The sequence below is a fragment of the Symphalangus syndactylus genome, chromosome 9 (genome assembly GCF_028878055.3).
Source record: "Symphalangus syndactylus isolate Jambi chromosome 9, NHGRI_mSymSyn1-v2.1_pri, whole genome shotgun sequence".
Taxonomy (NCBI): Eukaryota; Metazoa; Chordata; class Mammalia; order Primates; family Hylobatidae; genus Symphalangus; species Symphalangus syndactylus.
In genome coordinates, this window is record NC_072431.2 from 32,968,237 (window position 1) to 32,987,565 (window position 19,329).

Here is a 19,329-nt window from a genome sequence, read left to right on the forward strand (position 1 = left end):
TTGTAAAGGACCAGACAATAAACATTTCGGGGTTTTCAGGTCACATAGTCTCTGTCAGAACTACTCAACTGTGCCATTGCAGTGCAAATGCAGCTACAGACAATACATACACAAAGTCAGTGTGGCTGTGTTCCAATAAAACTTTATTTACAACAAACAGACAGCAGGCCAGATTAGGACCACAGGTCATTTTGCCAATCCCCTATCTAAAGTTAACAGTGATGGAAAAATTGTTAATAATGCAGATTAAACTTTAAAATGTGTCATCTCTAAAGATGCTACATAAATAGAACAAAAAAGAAATAAAATACTCTATTACCCCAAAACTATTATCTGGTTGAGCAAAGTTGTTAGACTTTGCAAAAAAAGTAAAGTTCCTATATATATCTTTATTGTTTCACTTTCTTTTTTTATCTGTGTGAGTCTCTGTGGGCCGTAACAAAATACCATAGACTGGATGGCCTAAACTACAGAAATTTATTTCTCATGGTTCTGGAGCCTAGAAGTCCAAGACCACAGTGCAGAAAGGTAGGTTTCATTCTAAGGTCTTCTCTCTCGGATTGTAGGTGGTCTCCACCTCATTGTGTGCTTAGATGACTTCTTCGAGTCTGAGAATTCTCTCTCCCTCTTCCTCTTCTTTTAAGGCCACCAGTTCTATCAGATTAGGGTCCCACTTTTACGACTACCTTTAACTTAATTACCTCTTTATAGGCCCTAACTACAAATACAGTCTCCTTAGGGGTTAGGGCTTCAAAAATAAATTTGAGGGGGACACAGTTTAGTACATAGCATTGTCTTTCTTGTAAATGAAAATATCCACTAACATTCAAGTCAGAATTATACTGGTTCTTCAATAACAACCATATTTGTTTATAGATACAAGAGTTGAGCAAAAATAAAAGTATCCAATGAGAATAAGTTAGCTGTATCAAATTTACATAAAGAGTATTAGATATTATTCTTTGTAAACTGTGCTATACATTCCTCATATTAGTAAAATTTAAAATAACTTTGTGTATGTATGTACAGACATACATTTTTCCCCAGAGACTTAGTTGTTAAACATTTACCAACCCAACACAAGCAGAAAACAGTAAAGAGAAAGACGAGGAAAGAGCCCAGGAAATAGCATTTGAGCCCTTGCTTGTAATTGGCAGCTCCACCCTTGTACTTTCCAGTTACATGAGCAAGTAAATTCTTTTCATTGTAGTTTCTTAAAGCTAACTTTAATTGGATTTTTGTCAGTTGCCTCCAAGAATCTTGACTAACACTATGTGTCATAGACAAGTTCAGGGAACCAATTTTTTTTTTTTTTTTTTTTTTTACTTTCTCTCTCCTCTCTCTCTCTCTTTTGAGTGCTGAGAGAGAGGTTTCTGTAGGCTGAAGATCCAGCCCACATTTTTAAAAAGTCAGATAAGTCTTTAAGTATAAGAGATTAATAAACTCTGTTCTGAAACTCTGGATTTTGCATTGCTAGTTCTACTGCTTCTCTGACTCTGCACTCATTTTCACTTTCACAAAAAGGTTCAAGCTAGGGGTGGTGGCCCATGCCTGTAATCCCAGCACTGTGTGAGGCCAAGGCAGGAGGATCTCTTGAGCTCAGGAGTTTGAGACTGGCCTGGGCAACATAATGAGACTTCATTTCTACTAAAAAAATTTTTTTTTATTTTTTTTCGTTAATGCCTCAATAAAGGGTCATTTTCTGAGCCTTGATTCTCATTTTTCACCCAGTTCTGCAAATGAGTATCTTCCCGTTCTTGCACCTGATTGACTTGCCTGGTGCCAGTACCTTTAGGACCGGCCCTGCCTTTTCCTTACCAGATGCTCCTAGATGTGGCATTTGCACCCGAGGCTCAGCTGCTAGAAGACAGTATGCCCTGTGCTGCCAGGTCCATTAGCTTCCCAGCAGCCTGTTTCTAATTTCCCATAGCAGTGCTCCTGTGGGGATGAGCTCTGCTGGTCCTCTCTGATGTAAATTGCTGTTCTCAACAACGCCCTCCAATCTGTAATGTGGCCCACTGGACACCGGATTCTGCCTGCCACAAGAGACCCCTTCCCAGAGTCTGCTGCTCAATGGAGCCAACCCAGCTGACTCTCCCCAGTAAGGCCCTTCCTTGCAGAGCCAACTCCTCCCAGGCCCCTGCAGCAGCTGGTCAAGCCAGGCCCTGACAAATCTCTATTCAAAACTGCAATACCTGGTGTCATCTTGTGCTGAAAACAGAATCATATGCTGCAGTTTGGAACCCAGTTATGTGACTACCTTTAACTTGGGACTGAGAGTTCTGCTTGAACATATTGAGAATAGTTCTGCCTGTGAAAAAGACATTTTTAATATTCCCTAAATTTGTTGTTAAAAAACAAATTGGGCTGGGCGTGGTGGCTCATGCTGTAATCCCAAATATTCAGGAGGCTGAGGCGGGAGAATCTCTTGATCCCAGAAGTTCAAGACTGCAGTAAGCCATGATTGCACTACAGCACTCCAGCCTGGGCAACAAAGCGAGACCCTGACTCAAAAAAAAAAAGATGATGATGCTGGGAAAAAAAAATTTAATAAAAAAAAGATGCTGAAGGGGAAAACAATCTTTAACAGATAAGACTCATTCAAGATCCACAAATATAATAATGTAATTATTACAACTGAGAGTTTCTTTCTCAAGCCATATAGGATTTCCACTGCGGATTTCCCCACAGTAATGGGATTTCTCTTAGTTTTTCCCTGGAGCAGCTGTGCTCAACCTTTTTTGTACGACAGCTTACTTGATGAATGATATTTAAATCTGCAACACTCCCACACGCATGACCAGATTTTAATGAGTCAAAAACAATTTGTGTGTGCAGAAATAAAGTGTTACGATGATTTTTAATGGCCAGAGCTATTAAATGTAGATCAGTAATAGACAGGCAAGATTATCAGCTATGTGTAATTTCTGATACATTAGCAATCTTTCCATTTTTTCTCCCATTCAATAAAGCATTATGGATTTTATTATTATTATTATTACTTGACACAGGGTCACTCTGTTGCCTAGGCTGGAGTGCAGTGGCAGGATCACAGCTCACTGCAGCCTTGACCTCCCCAGCTCAGGTGATCCTCCCACCTCAGTCCCACAAGCAGCTGGGACTACAGGCACATGCCACCATACCCAGCTATTTTTATTTTTTGTAGAGACAGGGCCTCCCCGTGTTGCCCAGGCTGGTCTCAAACTCCCGGGCTCAAGCGATCTGCCCAACCCAGCTTCCCAAAGTACTGGGATTACAAGAGTGAACCACTGCACCTGGCCAAACACTATGGATTTTAGATTATTGAGAGTTGTTATTCTGCGGAGTAACCTTGAATCCATTCGCATGTATCTTTTTACGTAAAATATTTGCAAGCTTGAGAACTCTGGCTCCCATCAGTCATACTAATCACCGTGATGCACCTCACAAGTGGCTGAGAGTCAGCCTTGGGACATGGGTCATCACATAACAAGGGGAAAGAAGGGGAGAAGGAACAAAAGCCATTTTGTAGGAAATAGAACAAGGTCGGGAAGAAAATAGGGGGTAAAAAAGAAAAAGAATTTGGAAGGAGATGTGGAATGTTAAAGCACCAGATCATTTGACTTCCCTCAATTTAGCAGCTATGGTTTAAAAACAAGGAAAGCAAATCGACTTTGTCCTTTATCCAGAGGAGTCACAAGTCTGGGTGTAGGGTGAGAAGATGGCCTGAGTTGGGGCCAGCATGTCCTAGAACTTCTTGTGAGTATGAAAAGTAAAAAAGAGAGAAGACACACTTTTATCAGCCAGTCTTAAGTAGCTAGAATGCTTTCCTCCACCTACTGCGAAAAAAGTTAGGATTCACCATTTTAGTATAAAATACCCTCACTCATTTTAAAATACATTTTCTAAAAATTCTCCGTTTCAAAGCAAGACATCTAATTGGAAAGACTCATATCACAACTTTCAACTATAATATAAATTAAGTGATTTGGTAGGAATTTTAACATTAGAACACAGGTACATGTGACGATACTGGCAGGAAACAGCTGACACACTCAAAGGGGTAATGACTAGAAGTTTAACAAAGGGACTATTCACAGAGGTGGGAGCAGAGTCAAGAGGAAAACAAGGGGAGTGAAGCACCATGGATTGGCAGCACTGGGCAGCCTTCACCATCATGAAACTTAAAGGGACCAGGGGAGGAGAATTGAGCAGATCTTGAGCACAGCTGCAGAGCTGTGGGAGGGAGGGGGTGCCTGGCTGGAGCCACGGCTGAGAGCAGAGCCCTAGCCAAGAACAGACAGGCAAAGCGGGTGCAAGCGGTGGTGGAAGAGGGGCAAGATTCAGGACCTCATGATGCTCACCATTGGCTAATCCCAATCAGAAGCCAGAGGGAAAGAGAACCAGAGTGATGGAGCCTCCGTAGGCCCTGAAGAGATGGAGAAGACAGAGAATGTGTTTGAAGATGGAGAATAACCTGCATAGGGAGTTTCTGCATAGCCTTCTCGCATTCTTCTTCCTGCCTCTTCATCATGCTGAACAGTCATTGACAGTGTGAGTGGAAAGGAAGAATTGGCAAACTACGCTTTCTAGAATTTACAACACTCACCATTCTGATTTGGGGCACACTGCTCTACTAAAGGGGAAAAAATTACACACAAAATAAAGATATCAGTAGATTCAAGAGGTAACCTAGGCAGTCTGGATCAAAATTTGGTGCCTTGTTTCTAAAGCATAAATGTGGTCTAGACATATGGTTTTGAATAAATCTGTTTCCTACAGACAAAAGGCCATGAAGATCAACAAATTGTTCTTAACTACTTCCACTTAACTTAATTGCATGAGGCCGCATAATATACACAGCTGAAGAGAAGAGATGTACTTACAACTTGGATATGGCTTTCTTTGTTCATCTACTTTGAAAAGGCTTAGAATAAAGATTGTTTTTTCTTCCAGTGAATTTCAATATGTCAAAGAAGAACTCAGCTTGAAATGAATAAGCCCCAGTAGGTTTTGCTTCAATATAAGAATTAAATGATTTTATTCTGATATCTAGGCAATCTATAAAGAAGTCGCAATTTGATGCCTGATGCAAAGTTTTACTTTTGTAAGACTTGTCGTTCTACTTGTATCTTTCATGATGCTGAGAGAGCAAAGTAAAAGGAGGCTGTGCTGTTATCCAGATCTGACAAGTCTTAATTCAAATTTCGTTAATTACACACTTAACACATTTTTATTATAAAGTTTATAATATCTAGTAAAAAGTTGTAGGTGAAAAAACAAGTTCTAAGTTCAAATATGGTTAGGATGTACTTGATTAAACATATTGTTGCTATAGAATTTCTCATATCTGTCATATTCTAACATGATGTATTTATATAAGGGGGCTAACGGGTGCAGCCTTCCCAGGCTTCCTTGACCATCAAACACTTGTGTCACACATCATCTTGTAAGACTAATGTTTCATAGAATTAATTTTTGAATCACTCTCTTAACAGGAGGTCTCCAAGATCCTATTTCTGTACTAACAATGTATAAATCCCAGCATTATTAGTGGTGAGACTAAGTTTTTAGGAATGTCTATGGGCTGATGGAAGCATCTCCTGGGTGTAGAAGCAGAAGAATTAAGTTTATTCCAAACTTAGTTGCACTTGGTTGTACTACTTACTAGCAGAGAGACACTGGGTAAATCAACATGACTTTTCTGAGACTCAAATTTCCTCATCTCTAAGAGAAATGATCCTTACCTCAATAGGTCTTTGAGAAGGTTTTCAAATAGCTTAGGACTTCCACAAAACATTAAATATACCCCTACCATATGATGAAGACTTTCTACTCCCAGGTATTTATTCAAAGAAAGAAAGGCATATGTCATATAAGAATGTTCATGGTAGCTTTATTTGTAATAGCTAAAGGTAGAAATTACTCAAATGTCCATCAACACAGAATGAATAAACAAATTGTGGTATGTCCATACAATGGAATATTACTCAGCAATGAAAAGAAGTGAACTATTCATACACACAACGACAGAGATGAATCTCAAAATTTATCACCAGTGAAATAGGCAAGACAAAAAGCATACCTACTATACAATTTTATTTATGTAAAGGTGTAAAAAACTAAACTATAGTAACAGAGAAAAGATCTGTGGCTTCTATGGTTTCCTGGGGACTAAGGGAAAGGGGGCAACAGGAAATGGTGGGAGGGGAGAATTACAAATGCGGTTATGAGTAAACTTTTGGGAATGACAGATGTGTTCACTATCTTGATTGTCGTGACAGTTTTGTGGGTATATGCATAAGTCAAAATTTTTCAAATTTTACATTTTAAGTACTTGCAGTATATGAGAGTTTGGGTTTCTCCACATCCTCCTCAATATTTGGTGTGGTCAGTCTTTCTAATTTTGTTAATTTAATAGATACGTGGTGATATCCATGATAGTTTGAATTTGCATTTCCATAATAACTACAGATGTTGAACATCTTTTCCTGTGCTTATTTGCTACCAATATACTTTCTTTGGTGAAGTGTCTATTTAAACTTTTTTCCTTTTTCATTTGGTTGTTTTTTCTCTTATTGTTGAATTTTGAGAGTTTTTAGATATTTTTGATAAAAGTTATTTATCAGATACATGATTTGCAAATATTTTCACCCAGTATGTGCTTTTGGTATTTTGTGCAAGAAATCTTTGCTTAACCCAAGGCTGCAAAAATTTTATCCTATGTTTTCTTCTAGAAGTACCATAGTTTTTGGATTTTACACTTAGGTCTCTTGTTCACTTTGAGTTAATTTTTGTATATGGTACAACATGTGGATCAAAGTTCATTTATTTTGCACATGGATATTCCCTTTTTCCAGAACCATTTGTTGAAAGGCTACGTTTTTGTCCAAGAACTGGGCTTTAAACTTTGTCAGCAACCAAGTTTTCATTTATGTTTGGGTCTGTTTCAGAACTCTATTCTGTTCCCTTGGTCTACTTGACTCCAGTACCACAGTGTCTTGCTGTAGCTTTATAAACTTTGAAATCAGGTAATGTTTAGTGTTCTCAACTTTTTCCTTCCTTTCAAAATTGTTTTAACTAGTCTAGGTCCTTGGTATAGCCATATAAATGTCAGAATCAGCTTGTCAATTTGTACCAAAAAAGTGTGTGAAGATTTTGATTGAGATTGTGTTTAATCTATAGATCAATTTGGGGAGAACTTAAACTTAGCAATATCAAGTCTTCAATACCATGATATCTTTATTTATTTAGATCTACTTTAATTTATTTTGGCAATGTTTTGTAGCTTTTAGCATACAGGTCTTGCACATATCTTGTCAAATTTACATCTATGTATGATATTTTTATGCTACTGTAAGCAGCATTGTTTTATTTAAATTTCTGATAGTTTGTTGCAAGTACATAGAAACACAACCGATTCCTGTTTGCTGATCCTGTATCCAGCAACCTTGCTCATTTATTAGTTTTAGGAGCTTTTTAAGATTTGCTCAGATTTCCTATGTAAGCTATCACATTATCTGGGAATAAAGGGAATTTTACTTCTTCCTTTCCAATCTGAACATCTTTTATTATTATTATTATTTTTCATTATTGCCCAAGCTAGAATCTCAAGCACACTGTTAAATAGAAGTGCTGAGAGCAGACATTCTTGTCTTGGTCCTGACCTTAGTGAGAGAGTATTCAGTATTTCATCATTAAGTATGATGTATGCTATAGTTTATTTCATAGATTCCCCTTATCAGGTTAAAGATATTCCCTTCTTATCCAAATTTGCTGAAAGATTTTTAATGAGAAACAGATGTCATGTTTTGTCAAAAGCTTTTCTGTGCCTATTTGGTCTGTTTATACGGTGAATTACATTAAGTTGATTTTCAAATGTTAAATTCTTGGATTCTTCAGATAAATAGCATGTGGTCATGTTGTAGTCTCCTTTTTCTAAATTATTACATATGATTCCCAAAGTTTATTTTATTTTATTTATTTTTTGAGACGGAGTCTCGCTCTGTCTCCCAAGCTGGAGTGCAGTGGCGCAATCTCGGCTCACTGCAAGCTCCGCCTCCCGGGTTCACGCCATTCTCCTGCCTCAGCCTCCTAAGTAGCTGGGACTACAGGCGCCCACCACCACGCCCAGCTAATTTTTTTTGTATTTTTAGTAGAGACGGGGTTTCGCCGTGTTAACCAGGATGGTCTCGATCTCCTGACCTCGTGATCCACCTGTCTCGGCCTCCCAAAGTGCTGGGATTACAGGCGTGAGCCACCTCGCCCGGCCAGCACACACCTCTGTTTCAAAGTAAAAAGCACAAAACAAAGTAAATCCAGAAAAGGATTGCTTTCCTGTGCTTTCTACCCCATTTCCTCCCTCCCTATATGAGAGGTAATTGTTTTTGTCAGATTTTGTCTCATCCTTTCATTGTTTATTTTTGAAAATATAAGCAAATACAATTATATAGTTCCTTAACCAAAAGATATCAGATGACAAACACAGTTCTGCCCCGCTTGTAGGTTAGAATTTTGATTCCTGTTAAATTGCAACTCTTCTAGGAAAAACAAAGAGGTGCGTGTTAAATAAAGAGGTGCATGTTAAACTATCACTAGTTTCACACTTCAGTAGAAATTAGTTTCCTTGTCTTTTTTGAGAGCTGAGAAGTGTCTGAATGGGAATGAAAAGTTTCCTTTGAGAATAGGGATGAATTCAGGAATCTGGGAGTGTCACAGGCAAACTTCACTTTTACTTGGCATCAGAGGAGTGGGAAGGCAGGTGCTGGCAACCCGTGGAGGTGGCAAGGCTGCATGGATGAGTGCTCAAGTGCTGGCTTATACAGTATAAATCCAGCTACTTTCATTGTTATAAAACTTCTGGCCATCAGAGGGGGTAATTAGAGTTTTATGTTTTAGTTGGACTTTTCAGCTGAATTAAATGTGATAAGGCTGTGCTTATCACTCTTGTGAAAGTCATTTCTACAATATTTACACAAACTCTATGAGACTTAAATCTTTTATTGATTTTCTGTTTGTCTCTGATAATGTTTCACTGAGAGGAGATGACTGAGATCTTGGAATTCATGTCTTTATCACATGACTGTTCCCAAAGTCTGAATTGTTGTTGTTGTTGTTAACAAACCTCTTTATTTCCTACAATAAGTATATTCCATCTTGCATTTGCTTTAATACATGAGAGTTTCCAATGTCATTAGTGATTTTTAGCACTTTATAGCACCATCATATTTTTATAACCAAGGCCAGGGAGATGAAAGGGGTATTGATAATATTTGTTGGCATTTGTTGTCTTTGCAACCAGAACTGCCTCTTTTATTCTGTGCTTTTTCTAATTATTTCTGGTTATGATAATGTTTTTCTGTGGCTTCTAGGGGGAAGTATGTAATGATGTTTGTGACAAAAATAAATGTGATCAACTGGTAAAAACAGCCTGATGTTGGGTCTTCAGTGAATGTTCCCACTAGCCAGGCCGAGCTTAAGGTTAGTGACCCCGTGGCACACACAACCTTCATGTAAAGCCAACAGGGAAGAAATGAATTCAAAACAATGTAAAATAGTATGGAGCCAGCACTTTCTATTCTATGGAGAGAAGTAACCTCAGAAAAAGACTATGGCAAATGACTAGGGCAACCCCTTATGTCTTCATATCGTACTCCATCCTCTATGATGAATGAGCAAAGTTACTTGAGATTGGAGCATAATTAGAGGGTGGAAAGAAATTTAAGTGTTCCCGGTCAATGCTGCATTACATACCTGCATTTAAAGGGTCTCGAGACTTTCGACCTGCTGTAATGATTACCGTTCCAGTCTAATTGGTTGACCATTAACATTTGCGACCTACTATACTTACCTGGATAACAGGATCTAAAATAATGGGCCCAAGCCACAGTTTGTTTGTGGGAGCTATTATGTTACATAATATGTGTGTGCTGAGTTAGTTTGGTGATTCATGTATAACTGACTGTGGTTATAATCTAGTAGGAGATTACCAAAGGCATAGGATTTGAGTCATAGAGTGGAATGAAGAGTCACCATATTCTCTTCTCAAAGATAATTTAGAATCAGAGAAGCCAAGTAAGATATCTTTAGAATCAAACAAACCAAGTAAGAGCAGAGAATCTGTACTAGAGACCAAAAGCCTCCAAAAGAGATGACCAAAGTTCTCCCTGACATGTCAGAGACTTGAGAATGAGTGCAATTCATACAAAAGAATTGGCATCCCATGACCCAACTTAAAGACAGGCAGTCAAGTCCTACCTTATCCACTTACTCTTGTGTGTCCTTGAACAAATTGCTATGGAGACAATAATCTCTGTCTATTTCACACGGCTTTTGTGACAAAGAAAATGTATATGAGAGAGAAACTCTTTACGTTGTAAAGTATTACAGAACTAAAAAGACTACCTGAATGACCAGAATGTGAAGGAAGGGGAAGCAGCATTTTGAGTATTCCTTTTTTCCAACCAATATATTCCGTTGATCCTAATGACAGCTCTGGTGCTCTTAGCTTGTTCTTGCCCCACAAGCACAAAGAAACAGATTTAAGGGGGTGGGACAGTTCACTGAGCCCAGCCTTCCTTACAGGAGGTCCTTAATCCCTTAGGTGGGAACATTTTTTCAGAAAAAGACTCTCCTGAACGTTTACTGACTTTCCCCATGGCCTATTAAGTCTTAAATACATATACTGTGGGGCAGGTCAAATATTCCCTTAAATTCTTTCAGCTTCAGAATTATTTAATGTGACAATCGCCATGATGGCATCATAGAGCCACCCAATGCCCACACTGCCTGGATCTCACCATTCCACAGCTCTCTTTAGCAGCTTCCTTTAATAGCTTAAATCTGCCCCTCAGGAACTCCCAACTTCCCTCTAAATGTGATTAAATTTTGTATTTAATTGTTTAATTATTTTTAAACTAATTTCTGCCTCTAGGTGTATGGTAAACAAAACAATCCAAAACCCATGTAGCTCCACAATAATCAGCAATTCTGGATCCAGTAAAACAAGTCTCCTTTAAGACATGGCTGAATGCTGGAAGAAAGTAAAGAAAGTTCCTGGAGTCAAAAATGAAGTGAGAAGGAAAAATTAGAGCAGTGAGTATGTGCATGTATGCTAGAGCCACTCAGGGTGGGAGTTGCCTGGCTTGGCCACCTAGAGGCTTGGATTAGAATGCTCAGGCCAGGGCAGAATGTGAGGCCTGGAGATGCCGAATGTTGGATGTTGGAACTGCAACCCCTGCAGAAATCCTGGTCCTCAGAAGGGCTATGCTCAGAGTGAGGGAATAAATCAGGAAATGCACCCATCGGCTCAGGGAGACAATAAAGGTGATTTTCCATCTCAGTGGTCTGGGCTCTAGGGGAAAAGTTTCCCTTGAGAGTTTGTAATCATGGGTCTGTCATTCCATTGGTTCTGAAAACCTCTAAACTGAGAAATAAACATAAACTGAGATGGGGGCAGTAATTCCCCTTGGGCAGCTAACAGAAACAAGGGCAAAACCTTCCTGATCTAGAGGATTAGGGTTGTCCAGGCCCCTCGGGATTCCCTCCAGCTGTTCCTGCATTTCAAGATGCATACTCTTAAGCTCTTATTCTCATACTTCTCAGTTCCAATGACCACAACTCTTTCAACAACTTTTTATGGGAATTTCCAGAAACTTCATCCTGCTCATTTTTTTCTGTGTTCTAATATGTCATGTTTCATTTAAAATGTATCCTTTTCCTCCAGTTCAGACCTAAAGGTAATACACCAGAAATTGTCTAATGTGTGGTATAAAATAGGACCATGATAAAAAAGTAATAAAAAATTACATTACTATAATAATTTATTAACGTCATATCACTATAATAAAACTTTTATTATAATAACAACTACAGTTGAGTATGTCTTATGTGCCAGATACTATGTACTAGACATGCACTCTCCTTTTTAATCCTGAGGAAATCCTGGGATAGGTTCTAACACTATCCTCCTTCTACAGATGAGGAGAAAGAGGCTTAGTAACTTACCCAGCGTAAAGGAGCTGGGAAGTGGTCACAGAGCTGGCAATGTGTTATCACCAAAGCCAGGGTTTAAACCCGGCCCTATCTACCTTCAATGCCCTTGCTTTAAGCCACTAATCCTCCACCTCTCTTAATACTAGTCCTGGTAGGGCTAGTTCCCTTGTTAGTGACTATCACGCTCTTCAAAGTGTTTGAAGCGACCTAATATCCCTAGGATCCTTATTTCTTTAAACATTTAAATCACAGTTATTTTTCCCAAAGATAGATTGTCATGGGAGAGGGGAACAAAGACAAAGGAGGAAGGCACAGACAGGAAGCGGGCAGAAGACCAGAAACAAAGGCAAAGATAGGAGTGGGTGGGGACACGGGAAATTTCTTCTGCTTACTTCACAAGCGTACAGCCGACCCAGCCTGGCAGGTGACAAGGTGCCTCTGGATGACACAGCCAGGGATTCTTCTAGGCCATGAAAATGTTCAGTTGCTTTTGATTTCTTACATTTTTTTGAAGGTAATGCTAGATTTCTGAAACGGCTCTCAGCGACGCGCCCGTTTCTCCTGGAGCCGTGGCTCCGCAGCAGAGGGCATTTGTGTTTGGGAAGCCTGCCCCCTCCTGGATTAGTGAAATCTTACAGGCCAGGTTTCCAAGCTCTCCAAAATTAGATCTAGTGTGTGAAAATGTTTAAACTGTTGTTCAGAGATTTGAGGAAAATAAATAATTTTTTTCATATGATTTCCCTGAGATTTTTGGATTCTTCACATATAAATCTTTCACATATAAATCTTTAGGTGGATTTTATGGATTTTGAAATAATACCCACCTAGAAATCCTGAAAAAATGTTTTAAGGACCTGAAGAGATAATAATAACAGCAATAATGGTAAACATTATATTCAGTGATTTCTATGTGCCAGCACTGTGCAAAGTATCCTGTGAACAATGCCAATTGCAGCATTGTTCACCACCACCCCAAGAGACAGGATCTCTGCATTATTACCCCCCATCTTACAGAAAGCCTCAAAGCAGCAGTCCCTAACTTGTTTTGGCACGAGGGACCATCTTTGTGGAAGACAATTTTTCCACAGACCAGGCGGGGGGTGGCAGGGAGTGGTTTCAGGATGAAACTGTTCCACCTCAGATCATCAAGCATTACATTCTCATAAGGAGTGTGCAACCTAGATCCCTCGCATGCACAGTTCGCAGTGGGGTTCACGCTCCTATGAGAATCTAATGTCACTTGCTGATCTGACAGCAGGCGGAGCTCAGGCAGTAATGCTCGCTCGCACCAGCTGCTCACCTACTGCTGTACGATCCCATTTCTAACAGGCCACAGACTGGTACAGGTCCGCAGCCATGGGGACGCCTGCACACTGAAGAGCTTCTCTACTGCCACCCTCACACACCCAACCACCCATAGGTTGGGAGCCCCTGAAATTCTTGAACTGTCATGCCATCTATTCACCACACTTGATTGAATCAGAAATAATCAACCAAGCTGAGTTACTTGGATACTTTCTCCTGGGAATTTGGAAGCAGAATGAAAATAGCCATCAGTCTAGGCTTGTCACTTGAATGGAGGTCATTGAACATCAGGAGTCCACTGTGGAAGAGCATCTGCTGCCACATACATGGAGAAGCAGGAAAAGATAACCAGAAGAAAGAGAAAAGAACAAAGGGGAAGCACAGAAAAAAGACAACTTCCCTTTTCTTAGTTCCAGTGCCCCCTGAGGCTCCCCTGCTGGTTACACTGATTTGGCTACTTGAAATAGGTTTGTTTTTGTCTATCAAAAACAAAAAAGTGTGTATAACTAAGTAGTGTGAGCAATAATATGTAAAAGTGAACCAAATCTACTGTTATAATGGAATAAAATCTGAAGTTAATATGGCACATTGAATGATGTGCATAATTTTATTGTACTCCATGGCAATTAGGCTCAAAGAGGGAGCAATTAATGAAAATTACTACAATTATTATCATGTCAACAACACCAAGCCAAGCAATTCCAAAGTCAGCTGTAGGGAGGAGGAATTAGAGACAGCAGGAAGTTGTTCTGGGGTTCCTCGGAATAACCTGGGATTTAAAAACCAGGAGACTGAGTCCCCCATCTTGCCGCTCACTTCTCTAGCAACCATCGTCCAGGACTCCGGAGGTCCCAGCTAAGAAGCTGTGAGCCTCTAGCTACTCCTCGCCACTCTCCTTGCCTTACCTCTTCCCTCGCTGCTTCTCCAAAGAGGGGGAGTCCTGAGGATGGTGGGTTGTGGGGGAAGGCTGCATCTGCTTGAGAGGCTGTCTGTTCCACAACACTGGATTGGTGAAAGCTGGAGCACAGAGAATTGGAAGCTGTTTTAGAGGAAGTTGCCAGCCTACTTTCCGTGTGCACACCTCCTTCAGTCTATGTCTACCCTTGGCACAAAGCATCATCAACATGGTCCAGAATGGCTCAGCTGGGATCTGTATTGAGGATGGCGATGAAATCCTTATAGCAATAAAATGCATGCAATGGCCTGGCTTTGCTCTCTGTTCCATGGGCAGCTGCGGCTGGGAGTGTGACACATGGTTGAGGTAGGACTGGATTGGGTTGTTGAGAATGCTGCATCCCAACCAAATACCATCATCTCAGTCTCTTTTCCACTGATGTACAACTAACAAAGACCCCTCAGAACAGTCAACAAAAGCCAGATCCTAGATATCTGAGTAGTTTGACTTAAAGTAGCCAGTACTTAGAGAAAGAAAAATCCAGCGACTAGAAGTATTGTTTTCCTCCTTCCACTAAACCAGTACCTCAGTCTGAACTTCCACCAATTAGGGGTGCATTTGTGTTGGTAAGCAAATAAATATCAGCTATTTTACATGTATTACTTCCTTGAAAATGGTTTTTTTTTAAATTTGGGGATTAATTAATCTAATTAATTAATTAACTGTGATCCTGGCATAAGAGCAATGGGAATGTTATGGGAAGAACCAAGAAAGGTTTTTCTGGAGTTATTCAGTACACATTAAGTACCATGTGTCAGTCATTGTGTTAGGCCCTGCAGGAAAAAAAATCACAAAACAGAGCTCTACTTTTTTTATTTTCAGATGCAGTCTCACCCTGTTGCCTAGGCTGGAATGCAGTGGCACCATCCTGGCTCACCACAACCTCCGCCCACTGGGTTCAAGTGATTCTCCTGCCCCAGCCTTCCAAGTAGCTGGGACTACAGGTGTTTCTGTATTTTTAGTAAAGACGGGGTTTCACCATGTTGACCAGGGTGGTCTCGAACTCCTGACCTCATGTAATCCACCTGCCTTGGCCTCCCAAACTGCTGGGATTACAGGTGTGAGCCACCACACCTGGCCAGAACTCTACCCTTCAGGAACTTAGCGCATCAGGTACTCAACGTTAAGTAGCGTGATGACTTAGGGGCAGGAAAAAAGGAGGCTATTTCTATCTTGGAACATTTTAATAACCTCCGAACATTTTATACAGATAAAGCTGGGTTAAAACAGATATTAAGAGGTGTCTAGGAGAGAAAGGATGGGAGTGGGAACTGGAAGAAAATTGTAGGAAAGGGGAGGGTTATTATCTTGGAGCTGGAGATGGCTTCGTCCTTGTGCATCTGAGGGCTGTTTTTAAATAGTGTCTGTCTGAATCATGCCACCGCCCTCCACCCTTCACTTTCCACCTTCCACCCAACCCTTTTCCTGAGTCACCCTGACTGCCATTTCTCATTCTGAAAGGAGAAAGAGGAAAGGATATAATTTGTATCAAATCCCTACAAGCTGCTAGGATACACTGGTGCATTTCCATTGGAACATTTCATCTACACATACCACTGTGCAATGGGTGGGAGTTCTTTTGTGTAAAGATGGGGAAACTGAGGTGCAAAGGGATAGGTAGCATGACTCTCCCCTTATTACACAGCTGGTAAGAGAAAGTGCCATAATGCAAACTCACATTCTAAATTATAACTTTATCATTAATAATGACTAGAACATGCGTGCTGCTTTTTTTAAAAGTTAAAAAAAAGCAGATAAGTGTGAAACATAAAAAGTCTTTCCTTCTCTACATTCTAAAGTGTTTGGGGGCACATCCCCATACAGTTTTTCCTTGCATACACAAATATGTACTTACATATGTGACATATAACTGTATATGTGAACATGAAAATTTTGACATAAAAGGGCATTCTAACCATATTGCTCTATAAATCACTTCTGTCACCTAATGCTACATCATGGATATCCTTCCATAATGTCCACATCTTTACATTTACTTCATTTTTCTAAGATCTATATGAAATTTAATAAATATATATTAGGTAAGCATTTTCTTCTTGATGAGGATGTCTCTGTTTTGTTTCAAGATTTAATATTAGTGCAGTATTTAATACTAGTTAAAGTATTCTCTGTATCTGAGTTTTAAAATTTACTCAAATGTAATGCACAGGAATTCTGAAATGGAAATTTAAGTATCCCTTTCTCTCACCCTCCATTCCAACTTCCATTCCCCAGAGTTGCGATGTTGCTATTGTTGCTTTCGTGTTTTTCTTCTAGTACTTAACATTTTAACTTTAAATACATATAGTTCTTGATTTATCTGTTTTAGAAAGTATCTGTTGTCTTGCCTCAATGACAGCTGAGTTTACCATACTTTTTTTTTTTTTTTTTTTTTTTTTTTTTTTGAGAGGGAGTCTCACTCCATTGCCCAGGCTAGAGTGCAGTGCCACGATCTCCGCTTGCTGCAACCTCTGCCTCCCAGGTTCAAGCGATTCTCCTGCCTCAGCCTCCGAAGTAGCTGGGATTACAGGTGCCCGCACCACGTCCAGCTAATTTTTTAATTTTCAGTAGAGACAGGGTTTCACCATGTTGGCCAGGCTGGTCTCAAACTCCTGACCTCAGGTGATCCGCCCGCCTCGGCCTCCCAAAGTGCTGGCATTACAGGCGGGAGCCACCGCGCCTGGCCAAGTTTACTATACTTGTGCTATCTCTACCTCTTTCTTTTAAATGTTAGTCATATTTATAATTTTTAAGTTATTCAGTTTAAATTTGTACTTTTCTATAGATATGTCGTGTGATTTGTCAAAAAATTTAAATTTTTGATAAAATGTCTTACGTGCTTTGTCAAAAAATTTAAATTTTCAAAAAATGTAAAACCCAATCTCAAAAAATGTATTCTGATTATGTAAATATTACATACTATAGTTCCAGGAAGTATGATAGGATCCATAGGAAAGGAGACACTGTCCTCTATGACTTAACCATGCTGGCTGCTTGAAGGAGAAGGATTGAGATCTAATGGCTTATGCTTTTATTTCTTTTCAGTTTCCTCCTAAGCCATACTGGGCTGCCACTGTTCTTCATATATCAGGTTCAAGCTAATGAATCCAAGCCAAAGAACTCCATATTCTCCAAAGCCTATAAGCAGAATGTTGTTGTGGGGGGGAAGAAGTTCCATTGTGTCCCCACTGAAGAGACACAGAAGTCCCAAAGGGGTCACTGACCTGCCAGGTACCAAGTAGTACCAGGTACCATGAGGCTGCCAAAGGCAGAGACGGGCCAAGCCATCAACTTCAGCTGAAGTTGAGACATGGCATCCATAAATGCCAAACAGGACCATACTCTATGCAGAGAATAAGGATCAGAAAATCAAGTGCAAAACGGGAAGTCTCCCTAGAACCCACATGTGCTGATCCAACACCCTTATTCTCAAGCCACAGTGTTACCTATTCCCTTGCCCCGAACACCCAGATACCATTTTGGTGAGGAACAGGAGAAAGGAAGGGGAATACAATGTAAAAGTACTGTTTGATTCAGAAGAGACTGACATATTGATATTTGTCCAGTTTCATTGTTTCTATCCCACACCCAATAAGAAAGAGGCTTAAGAGGAACATTAGTTCACGAGACTAACTGGCTGTTCATTAAACCCACAGCTGGACTACATTTTCCAGCCTTTCTTGCAGTTAGGTGTAACCATGTGAATGGATTCTGGCCAATAAAATGTGAGTAGAAGTGGTAGATCCCATTTCCTGACCTGGTACACAGAGACCTCCCATGCATTATCCTTTGTGTTCTTTTCTTTTCCACAGTGATCTTGGAAACCGTGTATTGAAGATGGTGAAGCTACAGATGGAAGGCACCTGGATCCAGATTTAAAAGAGCTGCCTGCTGATCAGGAACACCCTTTTTGAGCTTTGAGGATGTGTTTTAGTTCTCATATTCCTGCATAACAAACTACTCCAAATTTAGTGGATTAAAACAACAATTTATTATAATCCCTATAAATTCTGTGGATTGACTGGGTTTAGCTAGGTGGATCTCACTGGGGTGACTCATATGATTGCAGTCAGATGTGGGCATTTTTCTTTTAATTTTTATTCACTGCCTAGATCCTTTACTGGCCCCTGGTAAGCACATTATTAAGAATTCATATTTTCGGCCAGGCACGGTGGCTCATGCCTGTAATCCCAGCACTTTGGGAGGCTGAGGCGGGCGGATCACGAGGTCAGGAGCTCGAGACCATCCTGGCTAACATGGTGAAACCCTGTCTCTACTAAAAATACAAAAATTAGCTGGGTGTGGTGGCGGGTGCCTGTAGTCCCAGCAACTCGGGAGGCTGAGGCAGGAGAATGGCGTGAACCCAGCAGGCGGAGCTTGTAGTGAGCTGAGATTGCGCCACTGCACTCCAGCCTGGGCGACAGAGTGAGATGCCGTCTCAAAAAAAAAAAAAAAAAAGAATTCATATTTTCAGGCCCTCTCTGTTTCCAGGGACTCCATCCAGCAGGATTGGAATAGAGTCTAGAGATATGCAGCTTAACCAGCACTTTTAGGAGCTTTATTCCTCTTGTTAGTTCTTCCCATTTCCTAAATCCCTAAGAACCTAGAGAATGAAGGTCAGTCTCTTTGTAGACTTAATAGGTCTAAAACTCAGCTCAAGTCAGAATGGCTCCCCAGGAAACTACCTGTATCCATTTAAAGATGACACTTGCCAGATTCTGCTCAATGAAGTGCCTGTTTCTCTTCTATATTGGGCACACACCATTGTTCTGATGCTCTGAGCTAGGTCTTCACATAGTAGCAGCGGTAAGACTTCTCTCAGTCATTCATTCCACATTCTTTTTACAAGAGTGTCCGGAGCATCTGCTTTGACATTTCAGATTTTCTGCTAGGGGCACAACGTGTCTCCCTAGTTTTACCTGAGTATAAGCATGACCTGGGTTTTGTGTCCACTGGGCACATTTATATAATAAAATCCTAATATAAAACTTCCAAATATATTCATTTCCTGAGATTTGTCTTTCGCCTTAAAATATCAGCATTCTTCGTATCCTTCATGCACACACTAGTGCTTCCCCTTGACCAAAGCCTTTCTT

At 40.2% G+C, this 19,329-nt stretch overlaps 1 long non-coding RNA gene across 6 annotated transcripts; it reads left to right on the forward strand.

Annotated features, from left to right (window-relative positions):
* The first annotated feature begins 406 nt into the window (after positions 1-406).
* LOC134731425 (uncharacterized) lies at positions 407-18,231 on the forward strand. 6 transcript variants are annotated; one of them, XR_010113662.1, is made up of 8 exons: positions 438-528; positions 6,933-7,010; positions 9,351-9,459; positions 10,913-11,073; positions 15,056-15,346; positions 17,279-17,464; positions 17,890-17,958; positions 18,046-18,231. It is a non-coding gene; the product is annotated as an uncharacterized lncRNA (long non-coding RNA). The 6 variants fall into 6 exon arrangements; XR_010113661.1 differs by having other exon boundaries at positions 15,056-15,177; XR_010113659.1 differs by lacking the exons at positions 6,933-7,010; positions 9,351-9,459; positions 10,913-11,073 and having other exon boundaries at positions 417-528.
* Positions 18,232-19,329: the final 1,098 nt, after the last annotated feature.